At 37.7% G+C, this 27981-nt stretch overlaps 2 long non-coding RNA genes across 4 annotated transcripts in view; one reads left to right on the forward strand and one right to left on the reverse strand.

The window, feature by feature from the left end:
• The window catches only part of LOC145545141 (uncharacterized), a 523562-nt gene that overhangs the window by 163312 nt on the left and 332269 nt on the right, over window positions 1–27981 (reverse strand). For 2 of the 3 annotated variants that reach the window (XR_014081900.1, XR_014081899.1), the window contains one exon: window positions 11322–11438. The exons of the other annotated variant lie outside the window; for it this stretch is intronic. This is a non-coding gene — a long non-coding RNA (uncharacterized LOC145545141). The remainder of the gene's footprint in view (window positions 1–11321; window positions 11439–27981) is intronic. 3 annotated transcript variants of the gene reach the window in all.
• Window positions 27079–27909, forward strand: LOC145546048 (uncharacterized). Its single transcript, XR_014082447.1, has 2 exons — window positions 27079–27165; window positions 27678–27909. It is a non-coding gene; the product is annotated as an uncharacterized LOC145546048 (long non-coding RNA).

Genomic DNA, 27981 nt, shown 5'->3' on the forward strand with positions numbered 1-27981 from the left:
GACATATTTTGCAACTAGCTGCAATTTTTGTTAAACTCTTTTCTCATGACTTTAATGCTCTAGCTCTTGCTCAAAAGCACTGAGTAGAAGAAGAAGAAGAAGAAAGAGAAGAAGAACTATTTAAGTTATTTTTAGGTCTTTAATTTTGTGAGGCAAGCGGTCTTCTTCAAAAGAAAACTCTCTTATTAATTCAGTTCAGTTCAGTTCAGTTGCTCAGTCATGTCCGACTCTTTGTGACCCCATGAATTGCAGCACGCCAGGCCTCTCTGTCCATCATCAATTCCCGGAGTCTACTCAAACCCATGTCCATCAAGTCGGTGATGCCATCCAACCATCTCATCCTCTGTCGTCCCCTTCTCCTCCTGCCCCCAATCCTACCCAGCATTAGGGTCTTTTCCAATGAGTCAACTCTTCGCATGAGGTGGCCAAAGTATTGGAGTTTCAGCTTCAACATCAGTCTTTCCAATGAACACCCAGGATTGATCTCCTTTAGGATGGATTGATTGGATCTTCTTGCAGTCCAAGGGACTCTCAAGAGTCTTCTCCAACTCCACAGTTCAAAAGCATCAATTCTGCGGTGCTCAGCTTTCTTCACCGTCCAACTCTCACATCCATACATGACCACTGGAAAAACCATAGCCTTGACTAGATGGACTTTTGTTGGCAAAGTAACGTCTCTGCTTTTAAATATGCTATCTAGGTTGGCCATAACCTTCCTTCCAAGGAGTAAGCATCTTTTAATTTCATGGTTGCAATCACCATCAGCAGTGATTTTGGAGCCCCAAAAAATAAAGTCTGACACTGTTTCCCCATCTATTTCCCATGAAGTGATGGGACCAGATGCCATGATCTTAGTCTTCTGATCTTTAAGCCAACTTTTTCACTCTCCTCTTTCACCTTCATCAAGAGGCTCTTTAGTTCTTCTTCACTTTCTGCCATAAGGGTGGTGTCATCTGCATATCTGAGGTTATTGATATTTCTCCTGGCAATCTTGATTCCAGCTTGTGTTTCTTCCAGCCCAGCGTTTCTCATGATGTACTCTGCATATAAGTTAAATAAGCAGGGGGACAATATACAGCCTTGACGTACTCCTTTAATTAGGTTTCATCAAATTTATGTAATAAAATATTACATAAATAACAATGCATTTAAGGCACAGCAATAAATATATAATCATATTTTGAATGTGTGAATAAAATACAGAATAATTTTACCCTAATCCATCCCACATAGTTATGGCAATTGTTTTATGGAGGAATGTTGAATATTTGGGGCAAGAAAAATATGATATTGAGATTTGCATTAATAATGAAATATCCAATTCAGCTTCAGAATCCTTTATTCATGACTCTATCTGCATGCCCTCATCACACTCACTAAGTCAGTAGTTTTGCCACTAAATAATTGGAAATACAGAACAGAAAACATAGTTTTCTCCTGATGTCTCATCATCTGTTAATTACAAGTGAGATCTCTGACAGTTTATTTAACACATAATATCCTAGTAATTATGGCACATTTTAGAATAGACAATTTCTATGACAAATTTGCAGATGCTTAGATGGCAAATTCATACTTGAGTCCATACTTTTGCAGTGCATAGAACCTTTGGGAAATTAGGTCATTTTTCTGCCATGAATCTTAGCCTTTAGTTAGAAAACCACTTGTATCCTTTGTCTCATTGGATTTTGTATTAATGATCCCCAAATGTGCCAAACTGTATATAACTTCAAACGTAAGAAGTAAAAGAACAATTTCTGCTGGTGAATGTGTTCTTGGCTAACTGAAAATGTGATGATTTTTATATACCATTGGTTATAGCACCATTTTGCACTGACTTAAAGCAAGCTTGTCATTCTCAATGTTCATTTATGGTTTCTAGGCTAGGACACTTGGGAAACCCAAAAAGTTAGGAAGAACATGTATCTGGAAAAATCTCTATCATAATAAAGCTTCCATTTTACATATGCCGTAATGCTTATTTTACTCTTTGTAATATTTTTAAAAATTAAATATGAAATAACATCCATTTTCAGCAAACCAACTTAAGGTACTAAGTTTATCAGCTCTAAATTTGGAAAATTATGAAACCTATGTTGGATATTAAAACATGTGTTTTAAACATTTTGAATTCATCTTAACAAATTTAAGAGGACAGAAATTATATCAAGCATTTTTTCCAAAAACAAAGGTGTGAAATTTGAAATCAATTACAGGAAGAAAAATGGAAAAAGAGCATGAACATATGGAGTCTAAACAACATGCTACTGAAAAACAAAAGGGTCAATGGAGAAATCAACGAAGAAACTAGAAAATACCTAAAGACAAATCAAAACGGAAACAAAACTTTACAAAATCTATGGGTTGCAGCAAAAGCCATTATAAGAAGAAAGCTTATAACAATATAGGCCTACTTCGAAAACAAAGAAGAATCTCAAAAAACAACATAGCATGCTATCTAGAATTAGAAAAAGAAGGACAAAGCCCAAAGCCACTAGAAGGAAGAAGGTAATAAAGAGGAATAGAGACCAAAATAAATAAATAAGAAACAAACAAAAAATACAATAGAAAACGTCAATGAAACCAAGAGCTAATTCTTTTTGAAAATATAAACCAAACTGATAAACATTTCATCAAGAAAAGAGGAACCAAATAGACAAAATAAGAACTGACAGAGGAAAAGTAACTGATACCACAGAAATACAAAAATTATAAGATAATAATACAAACAGTTATATGCCAACAAACTGAACAACTTAGAAGGAATAAACAAATATCTAAAAACCTACAAACTTCCAAGACTGAACTAGAAAGAAACAGATAATCTGAACAGACCGGTCATGAGTAGTGAAACTGAATTTGCAACAACGAAAGCAAAAAAACCCTCCCAGCCAAACAAAAGTCCAAGACCAGAGAGCTTCACAGGGGAATTCCACCAAGAGTTAATATCTATCTTTCTCCAATTAGTCCAAAAAGTTGAAGGTGAAATTCAAATTCATTCCACAAGTCCACCATTACCCTGATAACTAAAATCAGGGTAACTAAAAACACTCCAAAAAAAAAAGAAAAAAAGACAATTACAGACCAATAACTGATAAATATAGATGAAAAAATCATCAACAAAGTATTACTAACTGTATTTAACAATAAATAAAAGGTCCATACACAATACTCAATTGGGATTTATTCCAGGGACAAGGATGGTTTAATATTTGCAAATGTAAATCAACATGATACATCACGTTTACAAAAGGAAGGATAAAAATCACACGAACATCTTAATAGACACAAAGAAACCTTCTGACAAAACTCAACATCCATTCATATAAAAATCTCAATAAAATTGACATAGAGGAAACATATCTCAACATAATAAAAGCCTGTATGACAAACCCACACTATACTTAATGGTGAAAAGCTGAATGTCTTTCCTCTAAAATCAGAAACAAGACAAGAATGCCCATGCTCACCACTTCTATGTAACACAGTATTAGGAGTTTTAGCCACAACGAACAAGAAAAAGAAATAAAGGCATCCCCAAACTGTCACTGTTTGCAGATGACAGGATATTATAAATAGAAAACCCTAAAGTCTCCATACCAAAACTATTAGGACTAATAAATTCAGTAAAATTGCAAGATACAAGATCACTATGCAGAAATTAGTTGCTTTCAATACACTAATAATGAACTCTCAGGAAGAGAAAGCAAGAAAACAATCTCATTTAAAATCACATCAAAAAAATAAATACTTAGAAATAAACTTAACCAAGGAGGTGAAAGACATATACTCTGAAAATTATAAAACACTGATGAAAGAAATTGAAGATGATACAAAGAAATGGAAAAATATTCCATGCTCTTGGATTGGAATAATTAATATTGCTGAAAGGGCCATACTACGCAAAGCAATTTACAGATTTAATGCAATCTCTATCAAAATACTTATGACATTTTTCACAGAACTGGAACAAATAATCCTGGAATTCACAGGGAACTACAAAAGACCCCAAGTTACTCAAAGAATCTTGAGGAAAAAATACAAAGCTGGAGATACAATGCTCCATCACTTCAGGTTATATTATAAAGCAGCAGCACAGTAATCAAAATAGCATGTCACTGGTATAAAAACAGACACATAGATCAATGGAACAGAGTAGAGAGCCCAGAAGTAAACCCACACACATATGGTCAATTAGTCTATGACTAAGGAGGCAAGAATATATAATGGAGGAAAGACAGTCTTTCAATAAGTGGTGCTGGAGAAAATGGACAGCTACATATAAAATAATGATTTTTAAAACATTTTTTTACATCATATACAAAAATAAACTCCAAACGGATTAAAGTTCTAAATGTAAGACCTGAAACTATAAAACTGTTACAGAGAACATTGGGAGACCACTTCGACATAAATCTTAGAAGTTTTTTTTTTTTGATCAGTCTCCTAAGGCAAAGGAAATAAAAGCAAAAATAAATAAATGACACCTACTCAAATTTAAATACTTTTGCATAACGAAGGAAACAATCAACAAATGAGAAGACAACCTACCAAATGGGAGAAAATATTTGCAAATAATATGACCAATAAGGGGTAAACATTCAACAAATATAAACAGCTTATACAACTCAGTTGGAAAAAACTTGATTAAAAAATAGGTAGAAACTCTGAACAGACATGTTTTTCAAAAAAGATATACTGATGGCCAATAGTAAGTAGCATGAAAAAATGCTCAACAAAACTAATCATCAGAGAAATGCAAAACCAATCCATAATGAGCTATCACCTCACACCTGTCAGAATGGCCATCATCAAAAAGTCTACAAATAACAAAAGCTGGAGGGGGTATGGAGAAAAGGAAACCTTTTATACTGTTTGTGGGAATACACTGGTGTCACCACTATGGAAACCAGTATGGAGGTTCCTCAAAAAATTAAATATAGAACTACCTTATGATCCAGCAATCCCACTCCTGGTTATATATCCAGAAAAAACAAAAACACTAATTCAAAAAGATACACTCCAACTTTCATAGCAAGATATGGAAATAATTCAAGTGCCCATTAACAGATGAATGAATAAAGGAGATGTGCATACACATGTACATATATATATATATATCCATTACATATATACACACATATATACTACTCAGCCACAAATAAGAATGAAATTTTGCCATTTTTCCCTTCCGTAGATGGGCCTAGAGAATATTATGGTAAATGAAATAAGAGAGTGAAAGACAAATATGGTTTGATATCACTTATATGTGGAATCTGAAAAGAAAACAAAGTAGTGAATATTAAAAAAAAAGAAAGAGACTCACAGATATAGAGAACAAACTAGTGGTTATCAGTGGTAAGAGGCTAGGAGAAGGGCATAACAGAGGTGTGGGATGAAGAGATCAGGCTACTATGTATAACTCTAATATGTATTATAACCTACTATTAAACTAAGGCTTCCCAGGTGGTGCTAGTGGTAAAGAACCTGCCTGCCAGTGCAGGATACATAAGAGATGTGGGTTCGATCCTTGGGTCGGGAAGATCCCCTGGAGAAGGAAATGGCAACCCACTCGAGTATTCTTGCCTGGAGAATCCCATGGACATAGAAGCCTGAGGGGCTATAATCCATAGGGTCTCACAGAGTCAGACACAACTGAATCAATTTAGCACACACGCACTATGTATAAAATAAATAAGCGACAAGGATATACTGAACTACACATTTAAATACAATTGTTATTTTATAATAACTTTTTAAAATATTTTTATTCTTTAAAAAAATTATTGATGTATGGTGATTTGTAATATTGTGTAAATTTCAGGTGTACAGCATAGTGATTCAGTTATAATATATAAATATATGTGAATTTTTTTTCAAGATTCTTTTCCCTTATAGATTATTACATAATATCGAGTATAGTTCTCTGTGCTATATAGTAGGTCTGTGTTGGTTATCCATTTTATACATAGTGTGTGTATGTTAATTCCAGTCTCCTAATTTATTCCGCCTCCCACTCCACTTTCCCTTTTGATAACCATAAGTTTGTTTTCTGTGTTTGTGAGTCTCTTTCTGTTTTGGAAATGAGTTCATTTGTGTCTTTTTTTCTTTCAGATAACACATATAAGCAATATCATATGATAATTTGTCTTTGTCTGGTTTACTTCACTTAGTATGATAATCCCTAGGTCCATCCTTATTGTAGTTAATGGCATTATTTCATTATTTTTCATGGTTGAGTAATATTACATCATATATATTTACCACATCTTTAGCCATTCATCTGTTGATAGGCATTTAGTTTGCTTCCACATCTTGATCTCTTTCAGTATCTTGATAGAAATGTATAGCTGCATTTTCTTTATTTTGTGGGACTAAACAAAACTTGTCTTTTTCTATGGTATGCAGAGATAGAGTAGGGAGTAGGCAAGTGAACCTATTTGTATTTAGGAGGCTAGGGGATTTGTGTGAGAGAAGAGTTCAGGAGCTCAAAACTTTCTCCCTAAGACTCAAAGGTTGTAGACACTTATCGGAATAAAGTATGCTGCTTCTTATGAAGGGCGAGGGTCATAGAAGGTTGACAGATCCTTGATGTTCATGAGAGTGGGCTTTAGTTTTAAAGATTAAATTCAGCCAAGCCATTTTCTCCCAGTGATTGTGCCTGGTGAACCACACTTGAGCATGGGAATGTAAATTAAAAATAACTTTATCACTTGGAGGGCAGAAATTCTTATTGTATGCTACTGTTTACCTGAGTAAAGGTCATAAAAGGATAAATAATAAAACTTCAACCTAAAAAAAGTTACTATGGGGAAGGAAGGTGGCATAGGATAGGGAAGACAAAGAGAGAAACTCAATTAAATTAAAATACTTTCAAATTTGACTTTAGGAGCATGTAGATCTTTTAAATAATTACAAAAAATTAATTTAGAAAAGCAATCCCTAAAAGTTAAAGCAAATGAAAAAGTGAAATTGACTACTTATTAAGTTAGTGACATAACCTTTTGGAGAGTAACTACTCCAAATGGCTTAATACACAGTAATTTCAACATACATGGTCTAATAGACTATAACTTAAAGACAAAAAGGACTAAAAAGAAAAAATTTTAAGCTATTCTGGTATATCCATATGTTGTGGTAGTGCTGTTCTGGGACCATTTTCTGTGTACTATGGAATAAACCAAATGAGTAATTCTGCTGCTGTCAATGGGAACTGGGAATGTCAACATTGGAGAAAGGAGATAGAGATGGAAGTTCAATATATTTTAAGTAAAAAAAAAAAACCTATAGTTTTGAATTTGAATTAAAAATATTATGAACTCATGGGATCATTTATCTTAAAACTGAAAAAAAAAAATTTTTCTACTTCTGTCCACTGAAGAGACCAAGAAATAACAAACAGCCCAGTGGCAATGAGAATCCCCAGTGCCTAGCTTGTGGCTTTTAAATACCAGTTTTCAACACAGATAGTCAGAGTTCCTCGAAGAAATGGCTGATTCTTGATCTGGGGCAGGAAATTTACAAGATGAACTTGAAATTTTGTCAAAGCAGGAATCCAGAAAGCTATTTGAAAAATAGTGGGGTTATCTTAAGGAATCAGGAACCAAAGACAGGATAATGTGGTCTTTAGTACAGATAATAATTACTTCAACAGGCTAACATGCAGCAGATGTGTTTAAATACATAAGTTCACAGTCAAATTTTGAAAATAAAACTGGTCACACTGCAGGATGTTAAAGCATCAATGTTTTTATCTTGAAAATTAGTAAATGGAAAGAATTAAATATTATCCTCCTTTTTTTACAATGTACCTCAGAATACAAACATCCAAATATTTTGAAGAGGGAAGATTTTTCTTTATAGATATATTCCAGTAAATGACTGAGGAAGAAATGAAAGAATATCACCATTTTGGAAAGCATAATTAATATATTAATGAATACAGGCAATGATCATTCATGATTGTCAGCACTTCAAAAAAAGACAATCAGATATTAAATGGTCCTGATGGACAGCAAGGAGATCCAACCAATCCATCCTAAAGGAAATCAGTCCTGAAGATTCACTGGAAGAACTGATGCTGAAGCTGAAACTCCAATACTTTGGCCACCTGATGCGAAGAACTGACCCATTGGCAAAGACCCTGATACTGGGAAAGATTGAAGGCGGAAGGAGAAAGGGATGACAGAGGATGAGATGGTTGGATGGCATCACCGACTCAATGGACATGAGTTTGAGTAAACTCCAAGAGTTGGTGATGGACAGGCAGGCCTGGCGTGCTGCAGTCCATGGGTCGCAAAGAGCTGGACACGACTGAGCGATTGAACTCAACTGATGTAAGTAGATAATACCACCCATAAAGTCACTGTACCTTGCCCCTCCCAAAATCCATCCTGAATCTAATCAAGCCTCTATCAACTTCCCAACAATACAAGAGGAACAAAGAAGATGTTAAGTGATGTTATTGGGATACAATTAGCCAAATCCAAGCAATAAAAAACACAATACACACACACACACACACACATACTGCAAAGGATAAAGAAGAAAGGTAGAGGAGGAATATTTAGAGTAAAATAGACTTAAGGGACCAGTTGCAATGTATGAATTTTGATTGGATTTCGATTTGAAAAGTAAATCATAAAAAAGAATTTTTTGAGACATCCAGGGAAATGTGAACATTAAATGTATATTTGATTATCTGAAGAACTTATTAATATTTTAAGCATGATGATATTGAGATTAGATTTTCTTTGTAACAGTCCTGATCTTTTTGTTTGACACACATTATTACAAATGGAGTCATATGATATGTAGGATTTCCTTCAAGATGCTGAAAATGGGGATGGTAAATAAGGAAAAATATAGGTGAAAAAAATTGTCCATGAGTTGAAAATTTGAAATTGGATGATGGGTAATCTATACTTTGGTATATGTCTGAAATGTTCCATGGTAAAGGTATTATACAAAGAATAGTAAGACTAATAATGGCACTGGCAAGCAGCATGGGTGCCCTTAAGCCTGGGTTAGGACCTGAATTATCATGAGCATGCTCCTGGGTGAATGGACAGCATGGTCTGCTTATCTCTGCAGGACTCTTCTTCAACAGCATTACCATATGTTGTAAATGAGCAGACCAGTCTCCAGCTCCTATCCATTTGGTATTTTGGAAACCGGACTAGTACATTTTGGGCTGAGTTAAGCTCCTGGTATTCTTGGATAAATTGAGGGGTAGAAAAAACTTCCAGCAAGACATCCTGGATTTTTGCCCAGCAAGAAACAGTGAAGGCTCCAAAATAGACAAACGTAAAATTGGATTTGCCAAAAAGTTCGTTTGGGTTCTTCTGTTACAGCTTATGGAAAAATTCAAGCAAATGTATTGGCCAACCCAATAAAAGCAGTAAGTCTATATTTTGGACATAGAAACTTAGTAGAAGATATACCATCTATTTTAGACTCATATCATAATCCTGTGTTGATTTTCCCCTTTGTATTAGAAATCATGATTTCTAAAACTTCTGGAATTCTAGGTCCCAGTGCTGATCAAGACATAAAATAACTGTAATGTAGTTACTATTTGAACACAAATTGAGTTGCCTTCATTTGCTAACCAGAGAGCTTTCCAATGCCCTTAAGCTTACATCTGAAGTTATTAACACAATCTAATAAGCCATTATCTTCCCTTTACCACCACAACTTCATTTTCCTTCTTTTGGTTTCTTAACCTTCTTAAATGCCCCAGATATCTTCCAATTGGTATTCCCTCTTCCTAAATTTCCTTCTCTATAATTTCCATCACTGCCTTCAATTCCTACTCATTGTTAGAACTCAGATTACATGTTTCTCAGGAGTGTCTTTATTGATAGCTCTGTGTCTCTGTATAGGACAGGTTCTCCCTGATGAATATTAGAATAGCATCCCGCCCTTCCCATTTATGGGCTTCCCTGATAGCTCAGTTGGTAAAGAATCTGCCTGCAATGCAGGAAACCCTGGTTTGATTCCTGGGTTGGGAAGATCCCCTGGGGAAGTGATAGGCTACTCACTCCAGTATTCTTGGGCTTCCCTTGTGGCTCAGCTGGTAAAGAATCTGCTTGCAATGTGGGAGACCTGGGTTTGATCCCTGGGTTTGGAAGATCCCCTGGAGAAGTGAAAGGCTACCCACTCCAGTATTCTGGCCTGAGAAATTTCCCATGGGGTCACAAAGAGTCAGACACAACTGAGCAACTTTCACTTTTACTTTTTTTCACTTCCCATTTATAGGGCTTCTCTGGTAGCTCAGATGGTAAAGAATCCACCTGCAATGTGGGAGACCTGGATCCCTGGGTTGGAAAGATACTCTGGAAAAGGAAATGGCTACCCACTTCAGTATTCTTGCTTGGAGACTTCCATGGACAGAGGAGCCTGGCAGGCTACAATCCATGGGGTTGCAAAGAGTTGGACACAACTGAGTGACTAACACTTCCCATTTATAGAACTTCCACCTATAATTACATATTTGCATTCTTTTTGCTCCTTGTTCATCTCTGGAACTGAATGAATGCTCCATGGTACTAGAACTATGTCTTATCCCTGTTTTATCTCCAGCACCAAGAGTGGGTTACATTGCTGCTTAATAAATATTTGTTGAATGAATGAATTAAATCATTGTATTTTCCTTATTAAAAATTCTGAAAGCCATTTCTTCATATTTGGCAGACGACACTTGGGCTACTCATCAAGATTTGTTTTATTTAAATTCATAGTTCCAAGTCACTGACAAAAACCACATTTCTAATAATCTGTTTTGCTTCATCTAGTGACAATGTTTTCATCAAAATGTCTATTGTGTGAGTACTATTTTCAGTTTTAAGTAAAATAAGAAGGGAAACAGAAGTTCTGTCTTTTTGCAGACTGGCATGACAAATAATGAGACTGTTAGATATTTAAACACAGATGTGTTGGCTCCAAATTTAATCTCACTGTCTTCAGCCTTCTAGACCAGCAGTTACACTGGCATTATATCATAGTCCAAGGTCCTCAGTTCCTCACTTCTAGGTTTGTAGAACAACTTGGTTGTTTTTCCTTTCTAAAAATGTCCTTAAAATTACACAAGAACATGTTTATTATTGAATACTCAAGAGACATGAAGAAACAAGAAAAAAAGATCACCAACATGTTCATTACCCAGAAACACTCTAAGTTGATATTTTATTGTATCATCTATATAGTTTCTATATTCACAAATGGATCCTACGGTATGTACTATTGTAATATGATTTTTTCACTCCAAATATTTACAAATATGTGTGTCATGTGCTGTCTGCTAAGCAAGGAAAACCTACCTTTTATTTCTAGGAACAGAGATTTTGTTGTGTGTTCCTCAGATTAGCACCATGCTTCCTGTGGACACACAGTGGATGTCTGTTGGCTGAGTCATGCTCAGCTGCTGATTTGTTTTCCTACAACGACATGAAATGCTGAAAACAGAAACTATGATACTGGACATGCGATATACAGCACTTTGCTCTTTGTGGACACATAAACCTTACTGTTTTTATCCTTGGACTGACTGACTCCTCAGTGAATTTCCAAGGAACTGATTTCAAGCTTTACCAGCTGAAATTCGTTAGTTCTCAGTATGAGTCAATGATAGTCACTCAATTGTGTCCGATTCTTTATGACCCCATGGACTATAGCCCACCAGGCTCCTCTAACCATGGAATTCTTCAGGCAAGAATACTGGAGTGGGTGGCCATTTCCTTCTCCAGGGGATCCTCCCAACCTAGGGATCAAACCTGGGACTACTGCATTGTAGGCAGATTCTTTACCATCGGAACCACCAGGGAAGCCCTCTCAGTATAACAATGTCCAAAAATAAAAGGTTTTGCGCTCTAAATTTTTTCTTGGAATGCTTCAACACTCAAGCTTCCTAACAAGTTTAATGTATTCTAATGTTAATAGTCCTAAACTTACTTAACATACTGCATTTTGCCAGACCACCTATCTTCTGGTTGTAGTTATTTCACTAAACTTGTCAGGAATATTACATCACCTGCCACTTTGCTTGCAGTTAAGCATAAGAAATTTTTACATCAGTAATACTAAGAGATACCATTGCTTATCACATTAATATATATGAAGGCTTATTTTCTTCAAGCCAAGTCAAAACAAAATGAAACAATAACAATTTTTCCCTCTCTTAGTGTACTTGATTACCCCTCCGATTGTTGAAGAACTACTACTAAATCATTTATGTATTTTCTCATTTTTTGGCTCAATATTCTAACATCCTTTCCATGTGATAGGCTTACCTTCTTACTCTTTTTTCAAAATAAACCACAGAACTCAGAATCAAATACGTAATCTTATAAAGACACAATGACTTACGTTATATGATCACCATGTAATTATCAGAGTGTAGAAAATACTAGAATTAATATAAAAAGTTAGTTCATTAGTTCTGGAATTCTTTGTTTACCTGTAATCCTTGGACTCTGACCACCAAATTAAAAAAAAAAGTACCTTTATCCACATCTTTTTAATCTATGTCTTCTGAATATTTTCTGCCGTATTTCACTAGACCAAAATTTCTGAAGCAAATGCTCAGTGGAAACTATGGACATTGTCCAGGCACCAAGTAATGGAAACTTCCTTGCAATCACGTATTGGCACATTATGCATTTTAATTACTTCCACGGTTCACAGAAACAGTGCAGATGTAAACATGTACTCAAATCCTGAAAGTTTTAGAAGAATGCCTCTTTTGTCATCTGCAGGTACTCTTGGTTGCCACAGAAAGGAGAAAGAAGGTCCAGCACTACTAGAACTCAAAGTTCCTTTTCATGATACTCTCTGCTTTCATTCTTCTGCTTGAAGTGCCAGATTGCTGCCAACAAGTGTCAGCTGCCAATCACGTGGACAGAAAGAATTGCTTGACTGAGGTAACAGGCAACCTGGTTAGCCTGCTGTGCCCTCCCTTCCCTCAGAGCCTTAGCCACACTGCAGATGGGAACTGAGCTGAACTGAAAAGCACGTTGATAGAAGGATGGGATGACAACTGACGTCTAATAAAGAAGTATGCAAGTTTTATGCAAACTATTTTGAATCAGTAAGAATTGTCAAGTGTATAGTTTCCATAGCAACCTCTCCTGCTGTGTTGAATCCCATGAGACAGAAATTATAAAAACAAATGTAGCTAAGTATGTGTGCAGAGCCATTCCAAAGATCTCCAGGTACCTTGCTAGAGAATATAGAGTATGTTTTCTGGGCTTTTCAGTTCCACATTTATTGTTCCTCCTATCATTGGAAGTCTGTCATTTATTAATCAGTCTTGGCTGTTTGTGGCATTCATGGTGCCACTTATACTATAAGTAAAAAACAATAGTAAAGTGTTATTACTTGTTATGGACTGGGCTAATCCCTTCATCTTCTTTGTAAACTCTCACAATAAGCCTGTAGGAATAGATGATTTTATTATCGCCACTTTACAGATAAGGAAACTGAGGCAGAGAGATGTTAAATAACTTATCCAAGATTAGTCAGCTAAGAAAAACAAGGGACAGGGAAAAACCTTGATGTCAATTCAAGCTGGCTTAAAATTCCATGCTTTACATTGAGAAATTCAGCAACTGAGAAGTTGCTTGCTTCCTCTTAGATATTTAGACTAACTAGGAGTGCTGTCCATCAGAGATGTTGTCTCAGTTGAGATGATCCTGTCCAAGCAGCTGGTTTGTACCTATTCATATTTGATTATAATGAGGTGCCCTCTATAACAATTTGAGCTGTAAGTATTATAGGTATTTTTTTTACTCTTTTTTTTGTTGTAACTATTGATCGGAAAAGATGCTAAAGGGAAGGACCCTGGGAGAGAAGCACTGATTGTTTTATCCATCTGCTGCCTATGCCTGTCCTGTGCCAGCGTCCAAGGGAGCTCTGGAAGATATCTGGGAAGAAAATGACTCAATACCAGATGCAAAACATGGTGTGATATGTGTAACAAAAGCAAGGCTCCAACATCCTTGGTTGGAGCACTCTGCAAGAGATGTTAGAGAGAGGTGTTGGGGGTGGGAGAGGGATGGACTAGAGGTTTGAGGTTACAAAACTATTACAAAGTATTACATACAGAATGGATAAAAACAAGGTCCAACTGTATAGCACAGGGAACTATATTTAATATCCTGAGATAAACCATAATAGAAAAGAATCTAAAAAGAATGTGTGTGTGTGTGTGTGTGTGTGTGTATATAAGGTGTTACGTGAAATTTGCCCTGTCAAGTCCGACTTTTTGCGACCACATGGACTATCGCCTGCCAGGCTCCTTTGTCCATGGAATTCTTCAGGCCAGAATACTGGAGTGGGCAGCCATTCTCTTCTCCAGGGGATCTTCCCAACCTAGGGACTGAACTCAGGTCTCCCACATTGCAGGCAGATTCTATACCATCTGAGCCACCACAGAAGCACACACACACACACACACACACACACACACACACACACACGTATAACTAAGTATAGAAGACACAAAGACTGTATAGAAGACACAAAGACATTGTAAATCAACTATACTTCAATTCATTCCTTCATAGATTACAGCCTTGTTGTGGTGAAGGGGCTTGCATTAACTCACTGAGCCAGGTCATGCAGGGCCACCCAAGATGGATGGGTCATGGTGAAGAATTCTGATAAAAGGTGGTCCACTGGAGTAGGAAATAGAAAACAACCCCAGGATTATTGCCTGGAGAACCCCATTAACAGTATTAAAAGGCAAAAAGATACGACACCAAAAGATGAGCCCCACAGGTGAGAAGGTGTCCAATATGCTACTGGAGCAGAGCAGACGGCAATTACAAATAGCTCCAGAAAGAATGAAGTGGCTGGGCCAAAGTGGAAATGACACTCAGTTGTGGATGTGTCCAGTGGTGAAAGTCAGGTCCGATGCTATAAAGAACAATATTGGAATCTGGAATGTTAGGTCCATGCATCAAGGTAAATTGAACATGGTCAAGCAGGAGATGGCAAGATTGAACATTGACATCTTAGGAATCAGTGAACTAAAATGGACAGAAATGGGCAAATTTAATTCAGATGACCATTATATCTACCACTGTGGGCAGGAATCCCTTAAAAGAAATGAAGTAGCCCTCATAGTCAGCAAAAGAGTCTGAAATGCAGTACTGGGGAGCAGTCTCAAAAATGACAGAATGATATAGGTTCATTTTTGAGGCAAATCATTCAGCATCACAGTAGTCCAAGTCTATGCCCCAACCATTGATGCCAAAGACGTTGAAGTTGACTGGTTCTATGTGCAACACTTTCTAGAACTAACTCAAAAACATTGGAATGCAAAAGTAGGAAGTCAAGAGATACCAAGATAATAGGCAAATTTGACTTTAGAGTATACAATGAAGTAGCTAATAGAGTTTTGTCAAGAGAACATGCTGGTTATAGCAAACACTCTTTTCCAACAACCCAAGACATGACTCTACACATGGACGTCACTAGATGGTCAATACTGAAATCAGACTGATTATGTTCTCTGAAGCCAAAGATGGAGAAGCTCTATACAGTCAGCAAAAACAAGACCTTGAGCTGACTGTATAGAGTTCCTTACTGCAAAATTCAGGCTGAAAATGAAGAAAATAGGGAAAACCACTTGGCCATTCAGGTATGATCTAAATCAAATTCCTTATGATTATAAAGTAAAGGTGACTAATAGATTCAAGGAATTAGATCTGGTAGACAGAATACCTGAAGAATTATGGATGAAGGTTTGTAACATTGCTCAGGAGGCGATGATCAAAACCATACCAAAGAAAAAGATATGCAAGAAGGCAGAGTGGTTGTTTGAGGAGGCTTTACAAATAGCTAAGGAGAGAAGAGTGAAAGGCAAGGGAGAAAGGAAAGATATACTCAACTGAATGCAGGTTTCCAAAGAATACCAAGGAGAGATAAGCAGGCCTTCTTCAATGAAAAATACAAAGAAATAGAGGAAAACAATAGAACAGACCTGGATGGGTCACAGTGGAGAGGTCTGACAGAATGTGGTCCACTGGAGAAGGGCATGGCAAACCACTTCAGTATTCTTGCCTTGAGAACCCCATGAACAGTATGAAAAGGCAAAAAGATAGGAAACTGAAAGATGAACTCCTCAGGTTAGTAGGTGCCCAATATGCTAATGGAGATCAGTGGAGAAATAACTCCAGAAAGAATGATGGGATGGAGCCAAAGCAAAAACGATACCCAGCTGTGGAGGTGACTGGTGATAGACTCAAAGTCCGATGCTGTAAAGAGCAATATTTCATAGGAACCTGGAATGTTAGGTCCATGAATCAAGGCAAACTGGAAGTGGTCAAACAGGAGACGGCAAGAGTGAACGTCGACATTCTAGGAATCAGCGAACTAAGATGGACTGGAATGGGTGAATTTAACTCAGATGACCATTATATCTACTACTGTGGGCAAGAATCCCTTAGAAGAAACGGAGTAGCCATCATGGTCAACAAAAGAGTCCGAAAGGCAGTACTTGGATGCAATCTCAAAAATGATAGAATGATCTCTGTTCATTTCCAAGGCAAACCACTCAGTATCACAGTAATCCAAGTCTATGCCCTGACCAATAATGCCAAAGAAGCTGAAATTGAACGGTTCAATGAAGACCTACAAGACCTTCTAGAACTAACACCCAAAAAAGATGTCCTTTTCATTACATGGGACTGGAATGCAAAAGTAGGAAGTCAAGAAACACCCGGCATAACAGGCAAATTTGGCCTCAGAGTACAGAATGAAGCAGGGCAAAGGCTAATAGAGTTTTGCCAAGAGAACACACTGGTAATAGCAAACACCCTATTCCAACAACACAAGAGAAGACTCTACACATGGACATCACCAGATGGTCAACACCGAAATCAGATTGATTATATTCTTTGCAGCCAAAGATGGAGAAGCTCTATACAGTCAGCAAAAACAAGACCGGGAGCAGACTGTGGCTCAGATCATGAACTGCTTATTGCCAAATTCAGACTTAAATTGAAGAAAGTAGGGAAAACCACTAGTCCATTCAGGTATGACCTAGATAAAATCCCTTATGAGTATACAGTAGAAGTGACAGATAGATTTAAGAGACTAGATCTGATAGACAGAGTGCCTGATGAACTATGGATAGAGGTTCGTGACATTGTACAGGAGACAGGGATCAAGACATCCCCATGGAAAAGAAATGCAAAAAAGCAAAATGGCTGTCTGAGGAGGCCTTACAGATAGCTGGGAAGAGAAGAGAAGCAAAAAGCAAAGGAGAAAAGGAAAGATATTTCCATCTGAATGCAGAGTTCCAAAGAATAGCAAGGAAAGATAAGAAAGCCTTCCTCAGCAATCAATGCAAAGAAATAGAGGAAAACAACAGATTGGGAAAGACTAGAGATCTCTTCAAGAAAATTAGAGATACCAAAGAAACATTTCATGCAAAGATAGGCTGGATAAAGGACAGAAATGGTATGGACCTAACAGAAGCAGAAGATATTAAGAAGAGGTGGCAAGAATACACAGAAGAACTGTACAAAAAAGATCTTCATGACCCAGATAATCACGATGGTGTGATCACTCACCTAGAGCCAGACATCCTGGAATGTGAGTCAAGTGGGCCTTAGAAAGCAACACTATGAACAAAGCTAGTGGAGGTGATGGAATTCCAGTTGAGCTATTTCAAATCCTCAAAGGTGATGCTGTAAAAGTGCTGCACTCGATATGCTAGCAAATTTGGAAAACTCAGCAGTGGCCACAGGACTGGAAAAGGTCAGTTTTTGTTCCAATCCCAAAGAAAGGCAATGCCAAAGAATGCTCAAACTACCGCACAATTACACTCATCTCACATGCTAGTAAAGTAATGCTCAAAATTCTCCAAGCCAGGCTTCAGCAATACGTGAACCGTGAACTTCCAGATGTTCAAGCTGGTTTTAGAAATGGCAGAGGAACCAGAGATCAAATTGCCAATATCCGATGGATCATCGAAAATGCAAGAGAGTTCCAGAAAAACATCTACCTCTGCATTATTGACTATGCCAAGCCTTTGACTGTGTGGATCACAATAAACTGTGGAAAATTCTTCAAGAGATGGGAATACCAGACTATCTGACCTGTCCCTCGGGAAACCTGTATGCAGGTCAAGAAGCAACAGTTAGAACTGGACATGGAACAACAGACTGGTTCCAAATAGGAAAAGGAGTACGTCAAGGCTGTATATTGTCACCCTGCTTATTTAACTTATATGCAGAGTACATCATGGGAAATGCTGGGCTGGAAGAAACACAAGCTGGAATCAAGATTGCTGGGAAAAATATCAATAACCTCAGATATGCAGATGACACCACCCTTATGGCAGAAAGTGAAGAAGAACTAAAGAGCCTCTTGATGAAAGTGAAAGAGGAGGGTGAAAAAGTTGGCTTAAAGCTCAATGTTCAGAAAACTAAGATCATGGCATCTGGTCCCATCACTTCATGGGAAATAGATGGGGAAACAGTGGAAACAGTGTCAGACTTTACTTTTTTGGGCTCCAAAATCACTCCCGATGGTGATTGCAGCCATGAAATTAAAAGACGCTTACTCCTTGGAAGGAAGGTTATGGCCAACCTAGATAGCATACTTAAAAGCAGAGACATTTCTTTGCCAACAAAAGTCCGTCTAGTCAAGGCTATGGTTTTTCCAGTGGTCATGTATGGATGTGAGAGTTGGAAGGTGAAGAAAGCTGAGCACCGCAGAATTGATGCTTTTGAACTGTGGTGTTGGAGAAGACTCTTGAGAGTCCCTTGGACTGCAAGGAGATCCAATCAATCCATCCTAAAAGAGATCAGTCCTGGGTGTTCATTGGAAGGATTGATGTTGAAGCTGAAACTCCAATACTTTGGCCACCTCATGTGAAGAGTTGACTCATTGGAAAAGACCCTAATGCTGGGAAGGATTGGGGGCAGGAGGAGAAGGGGACAACAGAGGATGAGATGGTTGGATGGCATCACCGACTCGATGGACATGGGTTTGGGTAGACTCCGGGAGTTGGTGATGGACAGAGAGGCCTGGCATGCTGCAATTCATGGGGTCGCAAAGAGTCGGACACGACTGAGCGACTGAACTGAACTGAACTGAATAGAATGGGAAAGACTAGAAATCTCTTCAAGAAAATTAGAGATATCAAGGGAACATTTCATGCAAGGATGGGCACAATAAACAATAGAAATGGTAAGGAACAAACAGAAGCAGCAAAGATTAAGAAGTGGTGGCAAGAATATATGGAGAAGAACTATACAAGAACGGTCTTAATGACCTGGATAACCACAATGATGTAGTCAGTCACCCATAGCTGGATATCCTGGATTGTAGAGTCAAGTGGGCCTCAGGATGCATCACTGTGAACAAAGCTAGTGGAAACGACTGAATTCCAGCTGAGTTACTTAAAATCTTAAAAGATGATGCACTCAATATGTCAGCAAATTTGGAAAACTCAGCAGTGGCCACAGGACTGGAAAAGGTCACTTTTCATTCTAATCCCAAGAAAGGTCAATACTAGGGAATATTCAAACTACTGTATAATTACCCTCATTTAACATACTAGCAAGGTTATGTTCAAAATCCTTCAAGCTAGGCTTCAATAGTACATGAACTGAGAACTTCCAAATGTTCAATTGGGTTTCGAAGAGGCAGAGGAACCAGAGATCAAATTGCCAACATTTGCTGGATCATGGAGAAAGCAAAGGGATTCCAGAAAAATATCTACTTTTGCTTCATTGACTCTGTGGATCTCAATGAACTGTGGAAAATTCTTAAAGAGATGGGAATACCAAACCACCTTACCTGTCTCCTGAGAAAACCTGTATGCACGTCAAGAAGTATCAGAACTGGACATGGAACAATGGACTGGTTCCAAATTGAGAAAGGAGCAGCAACAGAGGATGAGATGGGTGAATAGCATCACTGACTAAATGGAGATGAATTTGAACAAACTCCGGGTGATAGTGAAGGACAGGGAAGCCTGGCATGCTTCAGTCCATGGGGTTGCAAAGAGTCTGACAGGACTTAGCGGCTGCACAAAAAAATAACTAAGTCTATTTAGTATACAGCAGAAATGAACATAACATTGTAGATTAATTATACATCCATGACTGATTCATATTGTTGTTTGGCAGAAACCAACACCATATTGTACAGGAATTATCCTTCAATTAAAATTATAAAAAAATAAAAAGTGCAAATAAAAGAGATGTCCAGTACTCTTGCCTGGAAAATACCATGGACGGAGAAGCCTAATAGGCTACAGTCCATGGGGTCGTAAAGAGTCGGACACGACTGAGCGACTTCATTTTCACTTTCACTTAAAGAGAGAAAAAAACCAAAAGGGATTCAGTTGCTTCTAATCTCTTGGGTCAGAATATACAGGTTTGATTATCAGGTAATCAATATAAATCTGAGCTCATCTACACTGACTGGCCAGAAAAACCTAGACGTTCCTGTTAACTCTTGTAAGTCCTCCCTTTTAAAAGAGAACAGAACAGACTCCTCCCCAAGCAGATTAACTTAATATGGAAAGGTATTTTTAAGGATATTTATATAAAGTGGATTGTAAAGCAAAGACAAATTTATAATGCAGTATCTCTCTCATCAATCTACAGCTACTGTCAGCTACTTTTTGTAACCCCAGGTCCAAGTATTTTTGGCAGTTATAAAACCAGACATCTCAGTGGGGTCAGGATTGTGACTGGAGCCAGAACAATGGTGGGCAGAACAATTTAGCTTGAACACAGGCCAGAGAACACATCAGCTTTTATAAGGAAGGTGAGAAGTTATCAAGAGTCTTGAAGGAAAGCCTAGGTCACAGTACAGTATGCCAGCTCCACCTGGAAGATGTAAGAAGGGTGTATGGTATAAAAGCTTGAGTCAGTGTCCCGAGTTCCAAGCAGGAACTGACACAGGAAGAAATTCAAGTTAAACATAAAGCTTAAGTTAGACATGAACTTGAGGAAAAGAGAAGAGTTCAATTAGGGAAAAAATACACTGGATTTACAATATTATTATCTCCAGCAAAGAGATATTATTATACTTAACCTATAATCAAGACTGTTGATGCTTAAAAAGGAAATTTTTGCCTTCTGAATGGATTTGCAGCAGCTTTTCCCTATGGGCAGGTATAAGCAAGATTTACAGATACTCATCAAGTTTTAGTTTGTGTTCACTCTCAGAGATTTTTGGAAAAAGGGCAGTTACTCATATTTTTAAATTGATAGCTGAGTTTGTTTGCTATGGTTAAATAATTGCAATGGATATAATCCCTATGAATTGCAAAGATGGACATTTTAAAATAAAGTTGTTACATCACAAGTTCAGCCAGTGAAATCTAATCAACCAACAAAGTGGATGTTGACCGTAACCCATTCTAAGAATACATGAATAAATTCTGAAGGAGTCAGAAATTTTATATTGTTCATTTTTCTCACTGAACATTATTTCAATGCTATTTCCTCCAAAGAATTTCATTTAATATGTGTTTATGTCTGAAATTTTTTTATTAATTACTCCATCATACTTCCTTACAAATACTTATGTATAATATAAATTGTGATTAAATGTTTTAAAATTTTATTACTTTATAAAATTTATTCTCAGTTGGACTTTAATTATTTTTAGCACAAAATTGATCATGAAATACATTACATACTTCAATAATTACTAACTACAATAAAAATTTATCAGAAAACCCCCTTAAGTATACTATTATAAATAATAAATGTTTTCTTAATAGTTTCATGTTTTTTTGATGTTACTTATTGATCAAATAAGATAGGATTCAGCATTAATTCTTCTGTACTATTTCACTTTTGTAAGCATTGAGAAAGTTTATTCAAGAAAAGAAATGGATTGAAATGAGGAATTTTGTGTGTGATTTGCACTTGAATTTTTAAAAATATTTTGACTTACATGACAAAAATCACATTTTAACCTACTAGCAAAAATTAGTTTTAAACAATCTCTCAGCTCACCACTTGGCTAGGTCCTTCTTAAATTTTATTGAGAAAAAAATACTGTGTCCTCACAAAAATATTTGTTATCTAATTTTTACAGTCATTCCTTTTCTAAAAAAACCAAATGTTGCTATTTCCAGGTGACTTTTTTTTTTTTTTTTCCGGATGCTATAGAGTAGTACAGCTCATTAACATTAGGCATGGGTGAGAAGTGTGTCTTTTATAAATTAGGATGAGGGCAATCATGGAAAGAGGTAAGAAAGGAAAATCTAGTCACTCCTCCAACAAGAGGAGGATTCTCATGCAGGTCATCTCTAGAAAAATGTACCTATGATAGTTGAAAGTACTTACAAAAGTATAAAAGTTGAATATCTGGAATTGGTTTATCATAAACTATACACGACCACAAATCCTTTGGAAAGCTTCCCCACACCCCCAGGGATTTCAGTAGCCCAGCTTGCAGGCACTTTTTTTGGACTATATCCACGGGCAAGGTCCCCTAGGGGAGCCCTTTACTTTTCAGTACTCGAATCTTGTTGTTTGTTGCTAAGTCGTGCCCAACTCGTTGCAACCCCATGCACAACGGCCTGCCAGGCTCCTCTGTCCATGGGATTTCCCAGGCAAGAATACTGGAGTGAGTTGCCATTTCCTTCTCCAGGGGGATCTTCCTGACCCAGGGATCAAATCTGTGTCTCCTGCTTGGCAGGCAGATACTTTACCACTGAGCCACTGAGGAAACCCCTTGTCTCCAGGTAAATTCTCTCCCAACACGACTTCCATCTTCTGTTAAGAGTAAAATCTCTCTCGTTAATACAAAATTTTGAAAATTCTCTCAAGTTCTTAGCTGAATTTCTTCTAGAAATTTAGCTGAAAAGTGAAAGTGAAGTCATGTCTGACTCTTTGCGACCCCATGGACTGTAGCCTACCAGGCTCTTCCGTCCATGGGAATTTCCAGGCAAGAATACTGGAGTGGGTTGCCATTTCCTTTTCCAGGAGATCTTCCCCACCCAGGGATCGAACACAGGTCTCCTGCATTGTAGACAGACACTTTACTATCTGAGCCACCAGGGAAGTCTAAATTTAGCTGAGAGGTTAATAATTTCCCATAGTCTATTATGGAGTGTTTTTTCAGTGTTTATCCAGATAGCAAATCAGTGATTAATTTCACAGGGATCAAATATAACTTTTCAAACAAACAACCAAGGAATAAAAACTGACCTACAGTAGCAAAATTTCATCAAGAGCACAAAAATCCTCAAGAGTGGTTCTGTTTAACCCAGAAAGTTTCCTCATTTTTTTCATTTTTAGAAAACTTATTCTAATACTCTCCTAGATTGCTTACACTCCCTTAGTTGGCAACAGCTAGCCAGGTGCAACTTCTTTAATATCTAATGATATTAGTATAATAGTTGAGGTCAGAAACTCTTAGGTAGAACTTTTGGAGGCAAAAATTAAATGTATATAACTGTCTAAAAGGAAAGTTACCCACTGAAAATGAAAACATGAAAGTGGAGATGTAAAGTGCTTATGTTCCAGTATTTATGGATTCCATTTTGTATCGCAGATTTACTCTCTACTGGATGAGGTGGTCTTCTGAGATTCTCCACAGTGCTTTGCATGAGATCTAAGAAGGGGCTGATTGTGTTTCTTATTGCCATGTTGGACATATGTGCCTCTGCATTATGTCACACTCCTAGGTATTGACCATGATATGCAGCAAGATAACTTAGATTGTGGAAGCATCAAATCCTAGTACTCCAGTATGGCGTAGTGGGTATCTAGTCTAACCCCTGCATATCTTTATTTCATTATACAGATGAAAAACTGAGAAAGTTAAGGAAGTGCCTCTAGATTACTAAGAAAGATAAATGGAGATTCAAGATTTGACTGCCTGCACCTTATTTGGCCTTTCAATCAGGAAGTTTGGGTCAGGAAAAGAGACCCATTCTAGGATTTCAATGATGATGAGACTTAATATTAGGTGCTTACAATATCATCACAAGTTCTGAAAGAACAAGTGTCAGGGACAACTTCCACCAGCTTCCAGAGAATCAGAAAGTTGCAGAAATTACAGAAAACTACCAACAGTGATTGGACACAGCATTAAAACAGGTGAGTTATAAGAGAATGGCAAGGCCACTTCAAAATCTTATAACTGCCTGCCAAAGCAGCATTCATGTCTGCCTGCCAGTGCCAGAAAGAAATAATTATTTTTTCTAACTTTCTTTTGCCTTCTAAGTTAGGATGAGTGCCTCTTATCAGCAACATTGAATGAGGAACACTGTGGTCGACCAATTGTGAGAAAAGTGGTTTTTGGGTTTCTAATACTTGCAATAATAAGACAGAACAAATAAGAACTGCCAACAGAAAATCTAGCACAATCAAGTCACTGTGAAACTGCAGTCTACCGTGAGTCATTGTCACATTTTGGAATGACTGTGTCATCCACTGAACAGTTTCTCTCTCAAATCCGTAACTATGGGTTGTTGTCCATGGATAATGCCAGGATAGTAGAAGAAGGGGAACTGTGGGGGTTAGAGAAACTATGAAATTGCCCAAGGTTCTCATCTCTAAGGATCAAAAATATTTTCCTAGAAATACGAAGAGAGAGAGATAATTGTATTCACTAGAACTCTTCTCACAAAGAGTACATGATCTAGGACAAAATCCTTGTAGAGAAGAGAAGCCTTAGGAAATCAGATCCTAAAGGGACTGTTGAATTTCTATTTTGATGGGCACAGTCAAACCCACCAGTCAAAGACCAGTAGGAATACACCAGTATTCATAAATTTATGTCTCAGATTTATTAACTTGATGCAGCAGAGGAGACCTTAGCCAGAGAAATTTTAGGCATCTGAGGAAGGAACATTTGAGTGGGGCCTCTTAGAAGGTTTGGGCCTGTGGTGTACGACTCTGAAAGATTAGGAAATCAAGGGCCAGTTCTGATGTGGATGCTGTCAAGAAATACGGACAATCTAGTGATTGGTTATATCAAAACTTTTGATCCACAGGAAACAAGATTAGAGTGGGGCTCAGGTCATCATTGATAAGGAAGCAAAAACTGCTCAAAGGGGCTGTTAGTAATTTTTATGGTTGCTTCTCAGCCTTGCCTATGTTCCATTAGGAACTGTGTTTTTTTCTTTTTCTTGTTAGTGACATTGATTATGTTGGCCTTGTTTGCATCTGGTTGGAAACATCAAATTTTGTCAGGAACATTGCAGTCTGATTGCTGTCAAGACAGATTGTCATTTCTTCCATCGTTAACTGCCCACCTTTTGCTTTGCTGAGTAGGTATGCCGATTTGGAACCGGAACCGAGCTGCTCAGTAAAGCAGATGCTAATTCCTGTCCCACTAGCAGCACCACTTCTCTGTCTTCCCACCTAAACGGCACTCATTCCGACATCTACAGTAATGCTGAACAAATAGTTAAAGGAGTTTAGCTGAAGCTCACTAAAATATTTGACCTGCCTGGGACACTCCATACATCAACCCATGTATGGGAAAGGGATATAGTTTTACTAGAAATAATATAAATTTGCTTTCAGCTTCATTAGAAACTGATGAAATAGATCCTTCCAAAATACTATGATAGGGAAACCACTGAGTAGGATACATGCATTGATGAGAACAAATGTAACTATGAGTATATCCCAGGATAGAAACATGTAATATGGATTCTTCCAGAAACATAAAGAATGTATATAGTCACCTTTTAAGTAAAACTTTTGCTGTTCTTTATGACCATATCCCTCCTTCTGTGCGATAAATGCTGTGGTTAGCAGGATCTGACTTACGGTATTGGGAAGGGGGCAAGGTAGATAAGAGGAGGGGGAGGGCGTACAGATAGAATGGCAAAAAAGCTCATTCTGTCCTTTCCTGGGATCACTGGCACAGAGCTGGAAGTAAGCCCACCCTCATATGCCCACTCCATCTTCATTGGAGGCAAAAATCAGAAGAGCTGGGAATTGTTAGGATTGGAGTAGCACTGTGTACTGATTTAGGCACACTGCTGGGTAGTTTGCCTTTACCCCGAGTAGAGGAAGAAACTATACTGCACGAGGATTGTGTTTTTATTTGCTGAGATTCAGCTTTGTGAAAACAAGGGCACTCATAACAGGGTGCTTTGTGTTAACTTCTGACTCAAAAAATTAAGCTGTATTTGACGAATTTCTGTTCTTTCCTGAACAGAAGAGAATAATTATATCTTAACAGGACTGACACTCATTTTCAAGGAGATGTTCTTGTTCACTAAGTAGTCATCAAATATAACAATTGTAGGGAATGTGTTGTTCTTGCATGAAATTTCAGCAACACTAGACGTGCTGCTGTGAATATATTCATGATGTATCTTGTGTAGGCGCCCTCCAGAAATCAAACAAGACCCACACCACAGAATGCTGGCTGTAAAAACAGAGGCACTACTTTACCATTTCTTCACTAGAAGTCAGGCCTTACTGAGGTGGAAAGAGAAGGAGCCTTTGAGCAAATGGGTGTCTGATAAATCCTCTATTTTGCCATTTTCTTGTTCTCTGCTGTGTTCTACAGAGAAGGCATGTAACTTCTCTGAGTCTTAATTTCCTGGTCTATGAAATGGCAACAATAATGCTTACATCATGGGTTCTAAATGTATAGACACAAATCACCTGGCCATATTTCTCTGGGATTAAATTCTTCTCGTTCATGCCCACATTTGTGTTTTGTAACAAAAATCATGTTGCCAAGGAAGCTTGATCTTTGGTTTGAAAACAGTCTCTTTCATATGACTGTGCTATCAATTGAGAATTTAAACTGGCTCATTTGCAACATCAAATTTCCCCTTAAGGGGATCCTTCTTCTCCTCCCTCCTCCCTTCTTCCTTCCCAGGGTACCAGAGGCAAGAAAAAGTTCATGCAGCATCATGGCAGTGGAGACAGTGTGTCCTCAGTATTCACTGGCCTCCCCTGAGATGTCTTCTCTCTCAGTCTTTCACCTCTGCGTCCATTCATGTCTGTCCGCGTGCCATGATGACATCTGGTCACACATGTCCTGGTGACATGCATTGGTCACAGTTATGCTTCCCACTGTGACACAGTTACTACTGCCGTGGCTCTCTCTATCCCCTGAGATGCAGCTTCATCCTCCAGCAAAACCTTGTCTGGGGGCAGCCCTCTGCTACAGGAAGGCCTCCCTTAACGCAGCTACTAACCGGTGGGTGCTCTGTTCTTAGTTAACTTCTTCATTTCTTTTCAGGGACTATGGAAACTGAGTCTTAGGCCACTAAGACTTCCCATATCCTCTTTGAAGCCAAACACCAACCAAATGGCTTGATATGGTCCTCAAATTGAGGCCCTTGTGTTTGATGGCAAGTTATAGAGCAAAGAGCATGAGGACTGAACCAAAGTTACCTACATTCCCAGATTTACCACTTGTTAGATATGATCCGGGAGAATTAAGGAAATATTGATTTCTCTACACCTCTTCCTCTTGAGTAAACCAGATAAAAACACTGTCTACTTTTCAGGGTTCTCAGGGTTAAATGAGGCATTGAAAACAAAGCATCTGGTACACAGTACATGATTAATGAGTGGTTATTTTCCCTCTTTCTCTAATCAGGCAGTGCAAACTGAAGAATAGTTCTACTAAAAGTTTATGTTCTGCCAGATTGGGATTACTGCTGGGCTCCCTTAAGTATCTTTTTTTCTTTGTTGATCTTATTTTAGGCTTTAAGGAAACAAATTCAAAACATGTTAATGAAATTGAAGACATATGCCATCCTCACCCAGAGTAATGAAATCAAAACTCCTGATGAAGCTGAAAACATCTTTGAACATGGATATATAAAAATATCCTATTAAGTGGACTGAAGATTACTGAATTAATAACTTGTTGGAAGACTGTGAGATAATATGAAGAAAAAGGCATGGGAAGATGAAAATACAATTCTGATTGCAAGCTGAATCAGTAATTTATATAAACATTTGGGATAAGTTGCTACACCTTAAACCTACATATTTTAATTTTCTA

This window comes from Giraffa tippelskirchi, chromosome 4 (genome assembly GCF_054371585.1).
Source record: "Giraffa tippelskirchi isolate mGirTip1 chromosome 4, T2T-mGirTip1v1.2.pri, whole genome shotgun sequence".
Classification (NCBI taxonomy): domain Eukaryota; kingdom Metazoa; phylum Chordata; class Mammalia; order Artiodactyla; family Giraffidae; genus Giraffa; species Giraffa tippelskirchi.